This window comes from Pelophylax lessonae (assembly GCF_965119305.1).
Source record: "Pelophylax lessonae genome assembly, chromosome: 10".
Taxonomy (NCBI): Eukaryota; Metazoa; Chordata; class Amphibia; order Anura; family Ranidae; genus Pelophylax; species Pelophylax lessonae.
The window spans coordinates 212,617,226-212,636,800 of record NC_138777.1 but is presented as its reverse complement, the minus strand read 5'-3'; the positions used below and the strand labels follow the sequence as shown (position 1 = coordinate 212,636,800).

The window sequence follows — 19,575 nt, the reverse complement described above, 5'->3', positions numbered from 1 at the left end:
TTATGTGATCACATTCCAAAAATGTTGTTGATGTTGTAAGATTTCAAGACCATAACTTGCCAATGCCCCCCAAAATGTAAAGAGTGGTTTTATAAACACGAAGATTAAATTTAACACCTACAATGGTCTCCTCTATCATCAAAACCCTCAATGAATCCGTATGGGGTCTTCTACAATGCACACTACATAGAAGATGTCCTTAGTCCCTCAAGCCATGGGTGGTAGTAATCTTGTTGGAGCTCTTGGGTCTGATGGTTGTTTCTGGATTGTCAAGGACATGGTGAGATGAAGAAAACGTTATAGGACCAAGTACAATCTTTGGTGCGGACAATTGTTCTCTTTTATGTCATGAGATCTCAAGGTCATAACCCTAACCTTTGGTGGGAGTCATCTTGTTGGAGTTCTTGGGTCTGAGATGTGTTTTCGGATGGTAATATAATGGCCAAGAACTTGCCTATACCACAAATAAAAATCAAGAATGGTTTTATGCACACTAAAATTAAATGAAACACCTTCAATGGCATCTCCAATCATCAAAATCAATAAAACCTTCTTGAGTCAAGGGGGAGTGCAATATACATTTCCACCTATAAATAAATAGGAGCTTTACTGGTTGAAAAAAAAGATGTGAAATCCCACTAAATGGTATTTAGGACTAGTATGACCGCATTCTAAAAATGACAGAAACTGTTCTGAGGGTAAAAGATCCTACTCCTTATTAGCTCCTTGATATTAAAGTGGACCTTCAATGATGGACTATGCCTGGGTCTACCAGGGAAGCATGTGACAGGGCGGCAACAATGGAGTACAATCTAGGGACAGTTGTCCTCATAACAGAAAGTGTCTGAACAAGACCCTGGCAGGATCACCAAGGATTTTTTTTAATGAAAATGTGAAAATTTAAAAATGACATAATAAAGCTTCTATGAATTTTTTTGTGATTGGGTTTTTATCTTCTTTTCATATAGTGTTATATTCTGTAGCCCCGTACGTAGCCATACAATTCTTATTCCGTTCCTCTCAGTTAAAGCTTCAGAATAAGACCTCAAATACTTTGGAAATGCTTGGACTTCCAATGTTTATGTTCGGAATTTTACGAAGGATTAAGCTCTAATGCCTTTGTGTCCCATTCTTACCCACTTCAATGTTTTTATATAACGCAATAAAGGTCTGAAATACTGACTAAATTCTGTTTATCTTCCACATAAATCTTCATAATTACATTCTGATTACTCTTCATGAAACATGCTTCCGTGAGCGGCCTTCCCTTCCAGAGGACGATTAGAGGCTGTTTGTTTAATCTGGATAAATCCTGGGAGGTGCGCGCAAATTATTTTAATAAAAAATAAACAGGGACTGGATCGCCTAGATAATGAAATCCTTAACAATTAATGTTTAAAAAAAGATTTCAAAGAAAGTATCTAAACAATGACACCTGAGAAGTTTTAATTTTTTTTTTTAAATTAAAATAATTTATGCAAGGCAGATTTTTTAATTAAACTTATTTGCATTATTTTTTTTTTTTTAAAATAAAACTATTTTTTTAGTTAAAAAATTTGCGCATATCAGCGTTTTTTGAGTGTAGATAAGGAATAAAATGCCTACCAGTTTATTTTTTGCTTTTTTATTGGGCAGATTTATCTCCATTTCACGTGTCAGAGCTGCAACAAGAAGAGAAAACTCTACAAAGCTAAAGAAATTTCCTTCTTAGACAACTTCAGGTGACAACTGCAAAATTGTGGATTTTCCATCACTTTCTGTCATCAGGACAAACAGAAAAGGTGAGTCTACCTGGTGGGGACAAAGACAAAAATATAAAGTCATGTATGTGTTTTTATCAATTAAAAAAATAATGTGTAATACAATAACACATTCTAATTATAGGGTGACAACGTTCTGTCCCTGTCTTTCAAAGGTTCTCCTACATTGTCACACTGGCTTCTGATGGAGACTTGCCAAAGGTATAGTCCACTATTGTCACTATCTGGAAACCAGCAATGGGAAATGTCATGAAGTTATCCCTGGAGTGCATATATATATGCAGTGGCTGCACAGAGGTTGCTGGAAATCAAAAGTGCTGAGATATAACACAAGATGAACAAAAAAATTGGAAAGCAAGGATTAAACCAAGCACATATGTGTTACGTCTATGAAGTGGTATACCGGGATAATGCCTGCAGCGCAGCTACATCCTGGTATTGTTTTTTACAGGAGGTGATTGGCTTTTTTGTAAAAGCCATCTGAGCGGCTAATTAGCCTCTGAATTGCTTTCACAGACGGTCGCCCCCCTTCTTGCACTGCCCGCCGGTGCCCCTCTGGGATCTCCATCCCACCTGAGAACCCAGAACTAGTGTTGAGCGAACACGGACTGTATTATTCGTGTTCGTACCGAATAATTGGATTTTTTGTACCCGAACACGGACACGGACACTTTACTGTATGTTCGGGTAAAAATCCGTGTTCGGTCGTTTTATTTCCGGGTTTTGCATGCTTTGGCGCTCTTTTCATGGCGGGCTTTCAACAGCCAATCAACAATCGTTTAACTGGTGTGCCTTAAGCCATCCCAGCCATGCCTGCAAATGTCTCAGTAGCTGTGATTGGCCGTCTGAAGCATGTGACCAAGTCTTTATAAGTTCGAGGCAGCCGCAGCGGCGTCATTATGCTGCTTAGATTCAGGGACAGAGCACACATCAACGTGCTGGCTGCTGATTAGGGAAAGATAGGCAGGAAAAAACCATTTGTGTCCGGATAGAATTGAGGGACAGGTCGGAGTGTTTAGGCAGGGCGAGTTGTAGGCATTTTAGGGATAGAGTCTGCTGAATTATATAGGGTCAGTGTCTTCTACAAACTACAATCGATATTGCTGTGTGGGGGGTGGGGTCTGCACTCAATCCTGATCTACGATCTCTTCTCAATCCTGTTAGGGACAGAGTCTGCTGAATTTTAGGGAAACTGTGTTCTACAAACTACAATCGATATTGCTGTGTGGTGTGGGATTGGAGATAGGCAGGTGTCAGTGATCCACATCCATTTTTCTGTGTGTGAGCTGCAGTGAACACAATCTTTTTGGGCTGCAGTGAACACAATCTTTTTGGGCTGCAGTGAACACAATCTTTTTGGGCTGCAGTGAACACAATCTTTTTGGGCTGCAGTGAACACAATCTTTTTGGGCTGCAGTGAACACAATCTTTTTGGGGTGCAGTGAACAAAATCTTTTTGGGGTGCAGTGAACACAATCCTTTTTGGTGTGCAGTGAACACAATCTTTGTGGGGTGCAGTGAACAAAATCCTTTGTGGGGTGCAGTGAACACAATCTTTTTGGGGTGCAGTGAACAAAATCCTTTTTGGGGTGCAGTGAACAACATCCTTTTTGGGGTGCAGTGAACACAATCTTTTTGGGGTGCAGTGAACAAAATCCTTTGTGGGGTGCAGTGAACACAATCTTTTTGGGGTGCAGTGAACACAATCTTTTTGGGGTGGAGTGAACAACATCCTTTTTGGGGTGCAGTGAACAAAATCCTTTTTGGGGTGCAGTGAACAAAATCATTTTTGGGGTGCAGTGAACACAATCTTTGTGGGGTGCAGTGAACACAATCTTTTTGGGGTGGAGTGAACAACATCCTTTTTGGGGTGCAGTGAACAACATCCTTTTTGGGGTGCAGTGAACACAATCTTTTTGGGGTGCAGTGAACACAATCTTTGTGGGGTACAGTGAACAGAATCTTTGTGGGGTGCAGTGAACACAATCTTTGGGGGGTACAGTGAACACAATCTTTGTGAGGTGCAGTGAACACAATCTTTGTGGGGTGCAGTGAACACAATCATTGTGGGGTGCAGTGAACTCAATCTTTGTGGGGTACAGTGAACACAATCTCATACTGAAGGTTTGAGGGTGCTGCCTGTTCCATACTCCCCCTACTCCTCATCTAGCCTTTTAGGGGTACAAACAATAGTAATTGGGGCCTAGTGTGGTTGTGTACGTGTGATATACATACACTTTTTTGGGATCATATTTTCTATTCCGCTATTTAATCAAAAACCTTTGGGGATCAGTTAAATTGGGGGATAGTCTGTGTTGGTACGTGTGAGAGAGATCCACCTTTCCAAGTTGTTGGGGTTCATCTCATACTTCTGAAGGTTTGAGGGTGCTGCCTGTTCCATACTCCCCCTACTCCTAGCCTTTTAGGGGTACAAACAATAGTAATTGGGGCCTAGTGTGGTTGTGTACGTGTGATATACATACACTTTTTTGGGATCATATTTTCTATTCCGCTATTTAATCAAAAACCTTTGGGGATCAGTTAAATTGGGGGATAGTCTGTGTTGGTACGTGTGAGAGAGATCCACCTTTCCAAGTTGTTGGGGTTCATCTCATACTTCTGAAGGTTTGAGGGTGCTGCCTGTTCCATACTCCCCCTACTCCTAGCCTTTTAGGGGTACAAACAATAGTAATTGGGGCCTAGTGTGGTTGTGTACGTGTGATATACATACACTTTTTTGGGATCATATTTTCTATTCCGCTATTTAATCAAAAACCTTTGGGGATCAGTTAAATTGGGGGATAGTCTGTGTTGGTACGTGTGAGAGAGATCCACCTTTCCAAGTTGTTGGGGTTCATCTCATACTTCTGAAGGTTTGAGGGTGCTGCCTGTTCCATACTCCCCCTACTCCTAGCCTTTTAGGGGTACAAACAATAGTAATTGGGGCCTAGTGTGGTTGTGTACGTGTGATATACATACACTTTTTTGGGATCATATTTTCTATTCCGCTATTTAATCAAAAACCTTTGGGGATCAGTTAAATTGGGGGATAGTCTGTGTTGGTACGTGTGAGAGAGATCCACCTTTCCAAGTTGTTGAGGTTCATCTCATACTTCTGAAGGTTTGAGGGTGCTGCCTGTTCCATACTCCCCCTACTCCTAGCCTTTTAGGGGTACAAACAATAGTAATTGGGGCCTAGTGTGGTTGTGTACGTGTGATATACATACACTTTTTTGGGATCATATTTTCTATTCCGCTATTTAATCAAAAACCTTTGGGGATCAGTTAAATTGGGGGATAGTCTGTGTTGGTACGTGTGAGAGAGATCCACCTTTCCAAGTTGTTGGGGTTCATCTCATACTTCTGAAGGTTTGAGGGTGCTGCCTGTTCCATACTCCCCCTACTCCTAGCCTTTTAGGGGTACAAACAATAGTAATTGGGGCCTAGTGTGGTTGTGTACGTGTGATATACATACACTTTTTTGGGATCATATTTTCTATTCCGCTATTTAATCAAAAACCTTTGGGGATCAGTTAAATTGGGGGATAGTCTGTGTTGGTACGTGTGAGAGAGATCCACCTTTCCAAGTTGTTGAGGTTCATCTCATACTTCTGAAGGTTTGAGGGTGCTGCCTGTTCCATACTCCCCCTACTCCTAGCCTTTTAGGGGTACAAACAATAGTAATTGGGGCCTAGTGTGGTTGTGTACGTGTGATATACATACACTTTTTTGGGATCATATTTTCTATTCCGCTATTTAATCAAAAACCTTTGGGGATCAGTTAAATTGGGGGATAGTCTGTGTTGGTACGTGTGAGAGAGATCCACCTTTCCAAGTTGTTGGGGTTCATCTCATACTTCTGAAGGTTTGAGGGTGCTGCCTGTTCCATACTCCCCCTACTCCTAGCCTTTTAGGGGTACAAACAATAGTAATTGGGGCCTAGTGTGGTTGTGTACGTGTGATATACATACACTTTTTTGGGATCATATTTTCTATTCCGCTATTTAATCAAAAACCTTTGGGGATCAGTTAAATTGGGGGATAGTCTGTGTTGGTACGTGTGAGAGAGATCCACCTTTCCAAGTTGTTGGGGTTCATCTCATACTTCTGAAGGTTTGAGGGTGCTGCCTGTTCCATACTCCCCCTACTCCTAGCCTTTTAGGGGTACAAACAATAGTAATTGGGGCCTAGTGTGGTTGTGTACGTGTGATATACATACACTTTTTTGGGATCATATTTTCTATTCCGCTATTTAATCAAAAACCTTTGGGGATCAGTTAAATTGGGGGATAGTCTGTGTTGGTACGTGTGAGAGAGATCCACCTTTCCAAGTTGTTGGGGTTCATCTCATACTTCTGAAGGTTTGAGGGTGCTGCCTGTTCCATACTCCCCCTACTCCTAGCCTTTTAGGGGTACAAACAATAGTAATTGGGGCCTAGTGTGGTTGTGTACGTGTGATATACATACACTTTTTTGGGATCATATTTTCTATTCCGCTATTTAATCAAAAACCTTTGGGGATCAGTTAAATTGGGGGATAGTCTGTGTTGGTACGTGTGAGAGAGATCCACCTTTCCAAGTTGTTGAGGTTCATCTCATACTTCTGAAGGTTTGAGGGTGCTGCCTGTTCCATACTCCCCCTACTCCTAGCCTTTTAGGGGTACAAACAATAGTAATTGGGGCCTAGTGTGGTTGTGTACGTGTGATATACATACACTTTTTTGGGATCATATTTTCTATTCCGCTATTTAATCAAAAACCTTTGGGGATCAGTTAAATTGGGGGATAGTCTGTGTTGGTACGTGTGAGAGAGATCCACCTTTCCAAGTTGTTGGGGTTCATCTCATACTTCTGAAGGTTTGAGGGTGCTGCCTGTTCCATACTCCCCCTACTCCTAGCCTTTTAGGGGTACAAACAATAGTAATTGGGGCCTAGTGTGGTTGTGTACGTGTGATATACATACACTTTTTTGGGATCATATTTTCTATTCCGCTATTTAATCAAAAACCTTTGGGGATCAGTTAAATTGGGGGATAGTCTGTGTTGGTACGTGTGAGAGAGATCCACCTTTCCAAGTTGTTGGGGTTCATCTCATACTTCTGAAGGTTTGAGGGTGCTGCCTGTTCCATACTCCCCCTACTCCTAGCCTTTTAGGGGTACAAACAATAGTAATTGGGGCCTAGTGTGGTTGTGTACGTGTGATATACATACACTTTTTTGGGATCATATTTTCTATTCCGCTATTTAATCAAAAACCTTTGGGGATCAGTTAAATTGGGGGATAGTCTGTGTTGGTACGTGTGAGAGAGATCCACCTTTCCAAGTTGTTGGGGTTCATCTCATACTTCTGAAGGTTTGAGGGTGCTGCCTGTTCCATACTCCCCCTACTCCTAGCCTTTTAGGGGTACAAACAATAGTAATTGGGGCCTAGTGTGGTTGTGTACGTGTGATATACATACACTTTTTTGGGATCATATTTTCTATTCCGCTATTTAATCAAAAACCTTTGGGGATCAGTTAAATTGGGGGATAGTCTGTGTTGGTACGTGTGAGAGAGATCCACCTTTCCAAGTTGTTGGGGTTCATCTCATACTTCTGAAGGTTTGAGGGTGCTGCCTGTTCCATACTCCCCCTACTCCTAGCCTTTTAGGGGTACAAACAATAGTAATTGGGGCCTAGTGTGGTTGTGTACGTGTGATATACATACACTTTTTTGGGATCATATTTTCTATTCCGCTATTTAATCAAAAACCTTTGGGGATCAGTTAAATTGGGGGATAGTCTGTGTTGGTACGTGTGAGAGAGATCCACCTTTCCAAGTTGTTGGGGTTCATCTCATACTTCTGAAGGTTTGAGGGTGCTGCCTGTTCCATACTCCCCCTACTCCTAGCCTTTTAGGGGTACAAACAATAGTAATTGGGGCCTAGTGTGGTTGTGTACGTGTGATATACATACACTTTTTTGGGATCATATTTTCTATTCCGCTATTTAATCAAAAACCTTTGGGGATCAGTTAAATTGGGGGATAGTCTGTGTTGGTACGTGTGAGAGAGATCCACCTTTCCAAGTTGTTGAGGTTCATCTCATACTTCTGAAGGTTTGAGGGTGCTGCCTGTTCCATACTCCCCCTACTCCTAGCCTTTTAGGGGTACAAACAATAGTAATTGGGGCCTAGTGTGGTTGTGTACGTGTGATATACATACACTTTTTTGGGATCATATTTTCTATTCCGCTATTTAATCAAAAACCTTTGGGGATCAGTTAAATTGGGGGATAGTCTGTGTTGGTACGTGTGAGAGAGATCCACCTTTCCAAGTTGTTGGGGTTCATCTCATACTTCTGAAGGTTTGAGGGTGCTGCCTGTTCCATACTCCCCCTACTCCTAGCCTTTTAGGGGTACAAACAATAGTAATTGGGGCCTAGTGTGGTTGTGTACGTGTGATATACATACACTTTTTTGGGATCATATTTTCTATTCCGCTATTTAATCAAAAACCTTTGGGGATCAGTTAAATTGGGGGATAGTCTGTGTTGGTACGTGTGAGAGAGATCCACCTTTCCAAGTTGTTGGGGTTCATCTCATACTTCTGAAGGTTTGAGGGTGCTGCCTGTTCCATACTCCCCCTACTCCTAGCCTTTTAGGGGTACAAACAATAGTAATTGGGGCCTAGTGTGGTTGTGTACGTGTGATATACATACACTTTTTTGGGATCATATTTTCTATTCCGCTATTTAATCAAAAACCTTTGGGGATCAGTTAAATTGGGGGATAGTCTGTGTTGGTACGTGTGAGAGAGATCCACCTTTCCAAGTTGTTGAGGTTCATCTCATACTTCTGAAGGTTTGAGGGTGCTGCCTGTTCCATACTCCCCCTACTCCTAGCCTTTTAGGGGTACAAACAATAGTAATTGGGGCCTAGTGTGGTTGTGTACGTGTGATATACATACACTTTTTTGGGATCATATTTTCTATTCCGCTATTTAATCAAAAACCTTTGGGGATCAGTTAAATTGGGGGATAGTCTGTGTTGGTACGTGTGAGAGAGATCCACCTTTCCAAGTTGTTGGGGTTCATCTCATACTTCTGAAGGTTTGAGGGTGCTGCCTGTTCCATACTCCCCCTACTCCTAGCCTTTTAGGGGTACAAACAATAGTAATTGGGGCCTAGTGTGGTTGTGTACGTGTGATATACATACACTTTTTTGGGATCATATTTTCTATTCCGCTATTTAATCAAAAACCTTTGGGGATCAGTTAAATTGGGGGATAGTCTGTGTTGGTACGTGTGAGAGAGATCCACCTTTCCAAGTTGTTGGGGTTCATCTCATACTTCTGAAGGTTTGAGGGTGCTGCCTGTTCCATACCCCCCCTACTCCTCATCTAGCCTTTTAGGGGTACAAACAATAGTAATTGGGGCCTAGTGTGGTTGTGTACGTGCGAGATACATACACTTTTTTTGATCATATTTCCTATTCCGCTATTCAATAAAAACCTTTGAGGATCAATTGAATTGCGGGATAGTCTGTGTCGGTACGTGTGAGAGAGATCCACCTTTCCAAGTTGTTGGGGTTCATCTCATACTTCTGAAGGTTTGAGGGTGCTGCCTGTTCCATACCCCCCCTACTCCTCATCTAGCCTTTTAGGGGTACAAACAATAGTAATTGGGGCCTAGTGTGGTTGTGTACGTGCGAGATACATACACTTTTTTTGATCATATTTCCTATTCCGCTATTCAATAAAAACCTTTGAGGATCAATTGAATTGCGGGATAGTCTGTGTCGGTACGTGTGAGAGAGATCCACCTTTCCAAGTTGTTGGGGTTCATCTCATACTTCTGAAGGTTTGAGGGTGCTGCCTTTTCCATACCCCCCCTACTCCTCATCTAGCCTTTTAGGGGTACAAACAATAGTAATTGGGGCCTAGTGTGGTTGTGTACGTGCGAGATACATACACTTTTTTTGATCATATTTCCTATTCCGCTATTCAATAAAAACCTTTGAGGATCAATTGAATTGCGGGATAGTCTGTGTCGGTACGTGTGAGAGAGATCCACCTTTCCAAGTTGTTGGGGTTCATCTCATACTTCTGAAGGTTTGAGGGTGCTGCCTGTTCCATACCCCCCCTACTCCTCATCTAGCCTTTTAGGGGTACAAACAATAGTAATTGGGGCCTAGTGTGGTTGTGTACGTGCGAGATACATACACTTTTTTTGATCATATTTCCTATTCCGCTATTCAATAAAAACCTTTGAGGATCAATTGAATTGCGGGATAGTCTGTGTCGGTACGTGTGAGAGAGATCCACCTTTCCAAGTTGTTGGGGTTCATCTCATACTTCTGAAGGTTTGAGGGTGCTGCCTGTTCCATACCCCCCCTACTCCTCATCTAGCCTTTTAGGGGTACAAACAATAGTAATTGGGGCCTAGTGTGGTTGTGTACGTGCGAGATACATACACTTTTTTTGATCATATTTCCTATTCCGCTATTCAATAAAAACCTTTGAGGATCAATTGAATTGCGGGATAGTCTGTGTCGGTACGTGTGAGAGAGATCCACCTTTCCAAGTTGTTGGGGTTCATCTCATACTTCTGAAGGTTTGAGGGTGCTGCCTGTTCCATACCCCCCCTACTCCTCATCTAGCCTTTTAGGGGTACAAACAATAGTAATTGGGGCCTAGTGTGGTTGTGTACGTGCGAGATACATACACTTTTTTTGATCATATTTCCTATTCCGCTATTCAATAAAAACCTTTGAGGATCAATTGAATTGCGGGATAGTCTGTGTCGGTACGTGTGAGAGAGATCCACCTTTCCAAGTTGTTGGGGTTCATCTCATACTTCTGAAGGTTTGAGGGTGCTGCCTGTTCCATACCCCCCCTACTCCTCATCTAGCCTTTTAGGGGTACAAACAATAGTAATTGGGGCCTAGTGTGGTTGTGTACGTGCGAGATACATACACTTTTTTTGATCATATTTCCTATTCCGCTATTCAATAAAAACCTTTGAGGATCAATTGAATTGCGGGATAGTCTGTGTCGGTACGTGTGAGAGAGATCCACCTTTCCAAGTTGTTGGGGTTCATCTCATACTTCTGAAGGTTTGAGGGTGCTGCCTGTTCCATACCCCCCCTACTCCTCATCTAGCCTTTTAGGGGTACAAACAATAGTAATTGGGGCCTAGTGTGGTTGTGTACGTGCGAGATACATACACTTTTTTTGATCATATTTCCTATTCCGCTATTCAATAAAAACCTTTGAGGATCAATTGAATTGCGGGATAGTCTGTGTCGGTACGTGTGAGAGAGATCCACCTTTCCAAGTTGTTGGGGTTCATCTCATACTTCTGAAGGTTTGAGGGTGCTGCCTGTTCCATACCCCCCCTACTCCTCATCTAGCCTTTTAGGGGTACAAACAATAGTAATTGGGGCCTAGTGTGGTTGTGTACGTGCGAGATACATACACTTTTTTTGATCATATTTCCTATTCCGCTATTCAATAAAAACCTTTGAGGATCAATTGAATTGCGGGATAGTCTGTGTCGGTACGTGTGAGAGAGATCCACCTTTCCAAGTTGTTGGGGTTCATCTCATACTTCTGAAGGTTTGAGGGTGCTGCCTGTTCCATACCCCCCCTACTCCTCATCTAGCCTTTTAGGGGTACAAACAATAGTAATTGGGGCCTAGTGTGGTTGTGTACGTGCGAGATACATACACTTTTTTTGATCATATTTCCTATTCCGCTATTCAATAAAAACCTTTGAGGATCAATTGAATTGCGGGATAGTCTGTGTCGGTACGTGTGAGAGAGATCCACCTTTCCAAGTTGTTGGGGTTCATCTCATACTTCTGAAGGTTTGAGGGTGCTGCCTGTTCCATACTCCCCCTACTCCTCATCTAGCCTTTTAGGGGTACAAACAATAGTAATTGGGGCCTAGTGTGGTTGTGTACGTGTGATATACATACACTTTTTTTGGATCATATTTTCTATTCCGCTATTCAATAAAAACCTTTCTAGGGCAAGATCTTAAATTACAGAAATATGAGGAGACCGTCAAATAAGGGCCGTGGCCTGGGTCGTGGTGCTGCTGGTAGAGCTCCTGTTGCAAGGAGAGGACATGGTCGATCTGTGCCAGCTACACGCACAAGTGAAACACCTTCCTCAAGTGTGAGTAGGCGACAGAACCTGCATCAGTATTTGGTAGGGCATCAAACGCCCCTAGAAGTGATGAGGCCAGAACAAGTTGAGGCGATAGTAGATTGGTTTGCTGCTGACAGTGCCTCCAGTTCCTTCACATTGTCTCCCACCCAGTCTACTGCAGAAAGGTCAGAGTTGGCACCTGCAGCCAATGTCCAACCGTCTTTCACCTCACCCCCTTGCAAATCAGGCCAGCAGTCTGAGCCCCAAGCCATACAGCAGTCTCTTATTCTTTTTGAGGACTCTGTCAGCAGGGTTTCCCAGGGCCATCCACCTAGCCCTGCCCCAGAAGTGGAAGAGATTGAGTGCAGCGATGCCCAACCACTTATTTCTCAAGATGAGTACATGCAAGGATCATCGCAGCACGTCTCCGATGATGACGAAACGCAGGTGCCAACTGCTGCGGCGTTCAGCATTGTGGAGACCGACAAGGAGGGCAGGGGTGAAGACTGGGTGGAAGATGATGTGGAGGACGATGAGGTCCTCGACCCCACATGGAATGAACGTCATGCAGGTGAACTGAGTAGTTTGGAGGAAGAGGCGGTGGTCGCACAGAGCCACCAGCACAGCAGAAGAGGGAGCAGGGTGCAGAAGCGGAGCGGCCGTGCCCTAGACACTACGCCCGCTACTGCCCAACGCAGCAAGGGAACGAGCGCACCAAAGTCAGCTCAAAGGAGTTCTCTAGCGTGGAAGTTCTTTAGAAAATGTGCTGATGACAGGACACGAGTGGTTTGCACCCTGTGCAATCAGAGCTTGAAGCGAGGCATGAACCTTCTCAACCTGAGCACAACCTGCATGATCAGGCATCTAAGTGCAAAGCACGAGCTGCAGTGGAGTACACACCTTCAAAACCAAGAAACGTCTCTGGCTCATCCTGCTTCCTCTTCTGCTGCAGTCTCGGCCGCTCCAGCCACATCTGTAGTGATACCGGCACCTGCCACCCCGCAAACAGACGATCTGTCAGCAACACCACCACCTGGGTCACCAACAACCATCTCCACAATGTCCCGTGGAAGCGTTCAGCTTTCCATCTCCCAAACACTTGAGAGGAAGAGGAAGTACCCCCCTACCCACCCGCGATCCCTGGCCCTGAATGCCAGCATTTCAAAATTATTGGCCTTTGAAATGCTGTCATTCCGTCTGGTGGAGACGCACAGTTTTAAAAACCTTATGTCGGTGGCTGTCCCACAGTACGTCGTGCCCAGCCGCCACTACTTTTCCAGGCAAGCCATCCCTTCCCTGCACAACCAAGTGGGGGAAAAAATCAGGTGTGCACTGCGCAACGCCATCTGTGCCAAGGTCCACCTAACTACGGATACGTGGACCAGTAAGCACGGTCAGGGGCGTTATATCTCCCTAACGGCACACTGGGTAAATGCAGTGGCGGATGGGCCTGAGGCGGATAGCAATTTGGCGCATGTCCTTCCACCACCGAGGATTGCAGGGCGCTTCAGTTTGCCTCCTGTTCCTAACTCCTCCTACTCCGCTTCCTCATCCTCTACCGCCTCCTCATCCGGACAGCGTAACACCTTCACCACCAACTTCAGCACGGCCAGGGGTAAACGACAGCAGGCAGTTTTACAACTTGCCTGTTTGGGGGACAAACCACACACCGCGCAGGAGTTGTGGAGGAGCATGGAACAGCAGACAAATGAGTGGTTGCTGCCAGCGAGCCTCAAGCCCGGCCTGGTGGTGTGCGATAACGGGCGAAATCTCATAGCAACTCTGGGCCTAGCCGGTTTGACGCACATCCCTTGCCTGGCGCATGTGCTGAATTTGGTGGTGCAGAGGTTCCTTAAAAACTACCCCGATATGTCAGAGCTGCTGCAGAAAGTGCGGGCCGTTTGTGCGCACTTTCGGCGTTCTCACCCTGCTGCTGCTCGCCTGGCAGCGCTGCAGCGTAACTTCGGCCTTCCCGCTCACCGCCTCATATGTGACGTGCCCACAAGGTGGAACTCCACCTTGCACATGCTGGAAAGACTGTGCGAGCAGCAGCAGGCCATAGTGGAGTTTCAGCTGCAGCACGCACGCGTGAGTCGCTCTGCGGAACAGCACCACTTCACCACCAATAACTGGGCCTCCATGCGAGACCTGTGTGCCTTGTTGCGCTGTTTTGAGTACTCCACCAACATGGCCAGTGGCAATGACGCCGTTCTCAGCTTAACTATCCCACTTCTATGCCTCCTTGAAAAAACAATTCGGGCGATGATGGAAGAGGATGTGGCACAGGATGAGGAGGAGGAGGAGGATGAAGAGGTAACATTTCCAAGGCTTTCAGGGCAGTCATTCGCAAGGGGCTCCGAGGGTGGGTTCCTGCACACGCAAACGCCAGGGACGCAATTGTCCAGCAGGGGCACAGTTCTGGAGGATGAGGAGGATGAGGAGGAGGAGGAGCTGGAGGAGGAGATGGAACCATGTTCACAGCAGGGTGGCACCCAGGCCAGCTCATGGCCATCACTGGTGCGTGGCTGGGGGGATACAGAGGACACGGACCATACACCTCCCACAGAGGACAGCCTTTCGTTGCCTCTGGGCAGCCTGGCACACATGAGCGATTACATGCTGCAGTGTCTCCACAACGACCGCCGAGTTGCCCACATTCTAACTTGTGCTGATTACTGGGTGGCCACGCTGCTGGATCCCCGTTACAAGGACAACGTACCGTCCTTAATTCACTCACTGGAGCGCGATCGCAAGATGCGCGAGTACAAGCGCACGCTGGTAGACGCCATGCTGCTGGCATTCCCATCTGACAGCGGGGCCACAGTGGAAGCACAAGGCAGAGGAGGAGGAGGAGGAGGTCGCCAACGCAACCAGGGCACCGCCAGCACCTCAGAAGGCAGGGTTAGCATGGCCGAAATGTGGAAAAGCTTTGTCAGCACGCCACAACAAACAGCAGCACCAGCAGCTCAGATGGAACGTCTTAGCAGGAGGCAGCATTTTACCAACATGGTGGAGCAGTATGTGTGCACACGCCTACATGTAGTGAATGACGGGTCTGCCCCCTTCAACTTCTGGGTCTCCAAATTGGGCACATGGCCTGAGCTTGCCCTTTACGCCTTGGAGGTGCTGGCGTGCCCTGCAGCCAGTGTATTATCTGAACGGGTATTTAGCACGGCTGGGGGCGTTATAACAGACAAGCGCAGCCGCCTGTCCAGAGACAATGTGGACAAGCTCACGTTCATTAAAATGAACCAGGCATGGATCCCACGGGACTTTTCCGTACCTTATGCAGAATAGCAATGGATACCGACCTTACCCACCCATTGTTCCATTTTTGCTCTTTCTCACTCTTTTGGGGTGTACCCTCATTTAAAATTTGTGAAAAGAAGCAGTGTTGGCTACCTCGTCCTCCTCCTCAGGGCCAGATTAATGTAGGGGCTATTGGAGCTGCAGCTCCAGGCCCCTACCTTTTATATAGGCCCCGGGTTGGCCATATTCACTGTTACCGCTCTTCTGTCACTTGTAAACACAGAAGTCTGGCTTCTATGCTCGCTTCCCCAGGCAGCACCCTCAGAACCTCCCCACACAGCGTGAAGGCCGGACAAGGAGGGACAGTTGGCGATGCATGGATGTGTTTATGGGCTTCAGAGACAGCATCCCATGTTGAATTAGGCATGCATGGCTGCACCCTTCCTCCTCTGGGTGCATGGCAAGGCACGGCCCTAAGGCCCTTCAAAATCCTCAGCACCAAGCCCATGATGCTGTTAATCCGGCCCTGGTCCTCCTCCACCGCCGCTTCCACCTACACCGCCCATAGGTGTGCGCAGCCTATTGCATTAAGGTGTGCACCCCAAAGTTGAAATACACATGCATGTGTTTGCCAGCAGGGAGAGTAATGTATCGGGGCCATGTACCTGTAGGCAAGGAGAAATAGAGCAGAGCAGGTCCCAGGGAGATCTTTCCCATCTCCTCACTGGCAATGCTATGTGCCCTAGGTGATTAGGGTGTGCCCAGGCACACCCAGCACACCCTGTGCGCACGCCTATGTCACCGCCACATCCACCACCACCTCAACCTCCCTCCTACTCCATATGGGCCTCGTCCTTCAGAGATGAAGAAGAACATTGTTTTATTTTTCTGTTTTTTTTTGTTGTTTTAAGTTATTTCCCTATCCACATTTGTTTGCAGAGCACTTGCCATGCTCTTAATTACGTTTTGCTGCCATTTGCAGCACTCTAGCCCTTTCCTTTGGTGTTTTAGAGCCATTTTAGTGCCTTAAAGTTCGGGTCCCCATTGACTTCAATGGGGTTCGGTGTCCGGGAAAAGTTCGGTAAAAGTCCGGGACACGGACCCGGACTTTTTTTTAAAGTTCGGCCGAACCCGTCGAACACGGACATCTAGGTGTCCGCTCAACCCTACCCAGAACTAAAGCCGGCTTGCCATAGAGCCCATGGAGGACCAGAAAGTCTCTGATGAGCTCTATGGTATAGGACAGTGGTCCCCAACCCTGGCCCTCAGGGCCCACTAACAGGCCAGGTTTGCAAGATAACTGATATATATCCCAGGTGATATCATTTGCTGCTCAGTGATTGCAGTACTCTAGTCTGCATCTCTCCAAAGTAATATTTAAAATCTGGCCTGTTAGTGGGCCCTGACTACCGGAGTTGAGGACCAATGGTATAGGAAACCAGAAGCCATGAGTACTGTCGTCACTTCCGGTTTCCCCGGATGTAAACATCACCGTTTTTAAATCTTAAAAGCATTTGATCACACCGATCTTGGTGTGATCAGATGCTTTTAGGGCGGAAGAGACATCTGGGGTTTAACAGACCCCAAATCTCTCCATAAAGAGTACCTGTCACTGTCTATTGCTGTCATGTAAACCTGATGTGATGTAAATATTCCTTGTGACAGCAATAAAAGTAATAAAAATAATAATAATGAAACAGTGTTAATCAATAAATAAATAATACAATTAAAAATATATATATATTTTCTAGATTGTAAGGTCTAATTCTAGATTTTAAGCTCTAAAGAGCAGGGTCTTCTAAATCCTCCTGTATTCAATTGTATTGTAACTGTATTGTCTTCCCTCATATTGTAAAGCGCTGCGCAAACTGTCGGCGCTATATAAATCCTGTATAATAATAATAATAATTTTAAAGCGCCCTCATCCCTCCGTGCTTGAGTGCAAAAGCGAATGAAAGCGTCAGGGCGAGAGCAATAATTCTAGCACCAGACTCCCTCTGTAACTCTAAACTGGTAACCTGTAAAGGCTTATAAAGCCTATGGAGATTTTTAAATACAGTAGTTTTGCACCATTCCCCAAGCGTACGCAATTTTAACCTCTTCCTGCCCAAGGCTGTCAAATGACATCTTGGATTTTGAATGGAGATATCTGAATGATGGGTGCAGCTGCAGGCATCATTCAGATATCATCTTTTGCAGCCGGCGATGCCTTGCACTATAAGAACAATCATAGAGGCAGTTCAGCCACTTGATCGTTTTTACAGGCAGTGGGAGGGGACGTTCCCCTTCCCCCCTCCCGCCGCCCTCCGGTGCTTCTACCGGCTTGCCCATGCGAGCCATAGAGAATACCAGAGGGTCCCCGGCAGTCTTTATGACCTTCGGAAGGCCCGGGCACAACATTATGATGTCACGTCTGGCCCGGCAGATGTAAACACTGCCGTGTACTTTTTTTTTCTCTCAGTCTTAGTTTTTTCTGCCTAGACATCTTTTAGACGCCACATCTCTCCATAAAGAGAACCTGTCATGCCCTATTTAATTACAAGCGATGTTTACATTCCTTGTAATAGGAATAAAAGTGATAAAAAAAAAGGGAAAGTCTAAAAATAAAAAAAATAAAAATAAAATAAACAATAAAAAAAAATGCAAAGAGTCCCCATGCCAGTGTGTTCGGACGCAGAAGCAAACGCATACGTACGTCGCCCCCACATATGTAAACGGCGTTAAAGCCACATTTTTAAGGTAACGCAGCGAACGTTACAACGAGAGCAATAATTCTAGCACAAGACCTCCTCTGTAACTCTAAACATGTAACCTGTAAAAATCTTTAAAGCGTCACCTATGGAGATTTTTAAGTACCGAAGTTTGCCACCATTCCAGGAGTGTGCACAGTTTTAAAGCGTGACATGTTAGGTATCTATTTACTAACATCATTTATACAAAAAAGTTGGGCTAATTTTTGTGTTTTTTTTTTTTTTTTTAATTCATGAAACAGTTTAAAAAAAAACCAAAAAAAAACCTTGCTGTGCAAATACTGTGTGACATAAAAAGTTGCAACAACTGCCATTTTATTCCCCAGGGTCTCTGCTAAAAAAGCATATATATAATGTGGGGGGGTTCTGAGTAGTTTTCTAGCAAAAAAATGATAATTTTTACATGTAGGAGATGAGTGCCAGAATAGGCCCGGTATGGAAGTGGTTAAACACGTTTGGTATCTGTTTTAGTCGGAGTAACACCAAATTTTATATTTTACCAAACAAATGGCTATTATATTTTGTTTTCATTCAGTAAAATTCATTAAAGTTTATTTTTTTCCCAAAAAACTGTGTTCAAATAACCGCTGCACAAAGTCTGTGTGATGTAAACAAATTGCAAAACCCACCATTTTATTCTCTAGGGCCTCCTTCAAAAAATATATTTATAATGTTTGGGGGTTCTAAGCCAACCAAATACCAAATGTAAATAAAAAGTGTCAAAAAGGCTGGGTCTAGGCCCTGTTCACACCTGATCGTTTTTCAGCTCGTAAAACGGTTCACATTAGTGCGATGTCAGACATCGCATGTGATTCGGAGTGCACTGCTCTGCAAATCACATGCTATGTCTGTGCGATGCCAATTCTGCCATACAGATTGTATAGATGAATGGCTGAATTCATATTGCATTCAGACACAACTTGCACAGGACCCTTTTTTGGGTCCGCACCAGAATCGGATCGCATGGGTGTTCACACCTATGCAATCCAATTCATGTCCGAACTGACAGTTCACACTGCGATATCGATATGCAAACTGATCTGGGGGTGTCCTTACCTTTGTATTGACACCCCCAGCGATTTGCTTATGGCAGTATTAACTGCCTGCGAGTTGAGTGCGATGCGGGAACCCGCAGTGGATTCGCAGGGTTCCCGCATCGCATATGTGTGAACCGGGACTCAAAACGCCCAACAAGCAAAATCCCATTCATTTCAATGGCCCCTGTTCACATATGATCATTTTGTTGCCTGAAGCAAAAACGCCTGAAGCTCAAAAAAGTACATGAGCTTCTTTTTTGGCAGATTACAACCGTTTTTGTTAGATGTCATGCCTGCCTCCAAACACCTTCAAAAAACGTCTGAAAAAACGCCCCCAAAAAACGCCCAAAAATGATACGCTCAGGTGTGAATGGAGCCTAAGACTCCATTCACACCTGAGCATATAGTTTTCAGGCTTTTTTTGGGTGTTTTTCAGGCGTTTATTTTTTGGGCATTTGCATCGCACAGACATCAGACATTTGCACAGCAGTGCGCTGCGAATCACATGCAATGTCTGACATCGCTATAATGTGAACCGGCACTAAGTCCAAATCCACTAACATGCCACACTTAGCTATACAGTATCCAGAATGAGCTTATAAATTCCAGCTCAGCAACAAAGTATTCTTCTAAATAATTGTTGCCA

At 44.8% G+C, this 19,575-nt stretch overlaps 1 long non-coding RNA gene across 3 annotated transcripts in view; it reads left to right on the top strand.

The window, feature by feature from the left end:
- The first annotated feature begins 1,639 nt into the window (after positions 1-1,639).
- LOC309565469 overlaps positions 1,640-19,575 on the top strand; it is an 81,581-nt gene continuing 63,645 nt past the window's right edge. For all 3 annotated transcript variants that reach the window (XR_014225811.1, XR_014225812.1, XR_014225813.1), the window contains exon 1: positions 1,640-1,781. This is a non-coding gene — a long non-coding RNA (uncharacterized lncRNA). The remainder of the gene's footprint in view (positions 1,782-19,575) is intronic.